Here is a 2,622-nt window from a genome sequence, read left to right on the forward strand (position 1 = left end):
TTCCCGCTAGTTCTTTTAGTAGTCTGCTGAATGTGCATTTTCTGATGTATCTGTTATTTTTGTAAAACAGACAGTCCCATCTTTTGTCACACAAGCATTAGTTACTAGGTCATTGTCTACATTGCTTCAGTGATCAGAGACTCAGATTAACTAATTTCCCGTCAATGCTTTTGGCATACTGTTCAATTTCCTTCTTGAACACTGTATCCAGCAATATCTGCTCTGCTAGGTGGTGCGTAGCCAGGTCATAATGATTCAACCATGTCAATTAAATGTTTGTTCTGAAAAAGTCGAAAGGGAGAATTTGTTACATAAATGATGAAGGTCTTTGTTTTGATATAGATAATTTGTCTGATGGATGTTTAGTTGCAGCACTGCTGGTGGTACCAGCAGATAACTCTGAGGTTGTAGACATTGCAGATGATGGACATTCTTAACTCCTTATATCTAAGCCGGACTCTGCAACAAAATGGTAAACGAAAGTCACTCTCACTCACTGACCGTTAGTGCACTGTCTTTAAAAATAAATAAATAAATTTTGTAAATGAATGATTCCTCTTACGACAATTGTTAGTACCAAGTTACAAGATCATCTGAATCTATTATCTTTAGCAACATACCAAACAGCTTGGGGAAAAACACTTTTTTAAATGTTAAAATTCATAAATGCCAATAAAACATTATTTTTAATTGTTCAATATAATCAAACATCCTACGTGAAGATTTCCTGCTTAAAAATAACCTTAGAAGTCCGGCAGTAATAGTAAAAATGTAATTGATAAATACTCCCACAATTAACATATGAATTTCAAAATGTTCATGTTCTAAATATAAATTGATAAGTAATCCATCCAAAACTCAAATGTCTGAGAATAGTCTGTCATTTATTAGCACAGTAAGATATGGTAGTCAGTCTATTAAAATGGTGTAAAAATAAGTTTACTAACCAGCTGATCCAGATTGTTCAGACATGCCCACATCATTTTCAAAGTCATTGCCTTTTGAGGAGCATTGCCTTTGTCACGTTGTTTATATTTGGCATGTGCTCCTTGTTTACCCAGAAGTACAGGAACGTATTGAAAATATTCTTAAATGTGGTGGTTTTTTACAGCCATGGGAGTTTTCTCTCCTCTCCTTTTCTCAGTCCTCCTCCTCCCCTCCGGACTCTCACCCAGAAAAACAAAAGAACAATAATCTAAGATTTCTGCTTGGGTAACCCACATACCTTTTGCATTGCAGTATTTTATTTGTATAGAGACTGAGGGAGATGGTTGAGAAATTGGTCATTACACAAAGTAAAACTATTTCCCCATGCTTATTTCCCCCCCCCCCCCCCCGTTACTCACACCTTCTTGTAACTGTTGGAAATAGGCGATCCTGATTATCACTACAAAAGGTTTTTTTTCTCCTGCTGATAATAGCTCACCTTAATTGATCACTCTCGTTATAGTGTGTATGGCAACACCCGTTTTTCATTTTCTCTGTGTGTGTGTGTGTGTCTTCCTACTGTATTTTCCACTGCATGCATCCGATGAAGTAGGTTTTAGCCCACAAAAGCTTATGCTCAAATAAATTTGTTAGTCTCTAAGGTGCCACAAGTCCTCCTCGTTCTTTTTGCTGATAGACTATCACTGCTACCACTCTGAAACCTGATGGATTTCTGTTTGTTTGTATCTCTGTCTGTGCACACGTGCAAGGAGACAGAGCAAGACCATTTACTTCAGGTGCCCAGAAACAAGGGCCTGGTAGTGGGCAGATCAGTGTTTTTCCAGGAGCTGGAGAATAAATTTTCATGGTGGGTGGAGTCACAGATGCTCATGAGAACTCAGCCAGTCAGATATCAGGTAGGGAGAAGCTATAAAGTAGGAGTATGAAACTACCCAGATGGACTCAGTGGATGATCCTGATGAGATACATGATGTCTCCTGGAGTCAGAGGGCAGGTCCCAACATGTGTAATGACTGTCAGTCTGTTGGTCCACAGGATCAGTCTTGAATACAGTACATGACCCATTGTGCCATATTTACAAAAACTAGATTTCCCCCCCCCATTCTTTCTCAATATAGAAAAGCAACCTTTTGATAGAGGTTCATGGATTCAACTTTTTTTTTATTTAACTGTTCGTTTGAAGTTATTATAAGTTTAGACTTTAACATATATTTTGTATTTCAAATTTCATTTTAAATAGGTTTAGTTTTTAAATAAAACCTTATAATTTAAATAATGAAATAAAAATCAAATTTCAATAAACAGATTTGATTTTTAAAAAATCTATTTTTTTTTTAAATACACCCTGGCCTTGAGTGAAATAGTTATGTTGATCTAAACTTTAAGTGGATAGCAGGGTTCAGTAGCTTACGTCTGAAGGGGGATAGATTTATTTCAAAAACAGATTTTCCTTTTGGTTTTAGATTGCACATTCTTCTGTCACTGAGTTGGGGGTGCAGTTTGTCAGTGATCTCCGTTGCAGATGTTAAGTTTGGGTGCTTAATTACTATGGGGATGTGTGATATAAATAAATAGAATTGCATTGGCCAGCCTTATACTTCAGTCTCATTTGTCCCAGTTGGTGCATATGAGTATCTTATCCAGTGGATAACTAAATATGGGAGGCAGGGAAGG

At 36.8% G+C, this 2,622-nt stretch overlaps 1 long non-coding RNA gene across 1 annotated transcript; it reads right to left on the minus strand.

Annotated features, from left to right (window-relative positions):
- Positions 1–331: 331 nt before the first annotated feature.
- Positions 332–1,328, minus strand: LOC122460271. The gene is made up of 2 exons (XR_006281481.1): positions 948–1,328; positions 332–459 (listed from the first exon to the last, which is right to left on the minus strand). It is a non-coding gene; the product is annotated as an uncharacterized LOC122460271 (long non-coding RNA).
- Positions 1,329–2,622: the final 1,294 nt, after the last annotated feature.

The sequence above is a fragment of the Dermochelys coriacea genome, chromosome 5, assembly GCF_009764565.3.
Source record: "Dermochelys coriacea isolate rDerCor1 chromosome 5, rDerCor1.pri.v4, whole genome shotgun sequence".
NCBI classification, from domain to species: domain Eukaryota; kingdom Metazoa; phylum Chordata; order Testudines; family Dermochelyidae; genus Dermochelys; species Dermochelys coriacea.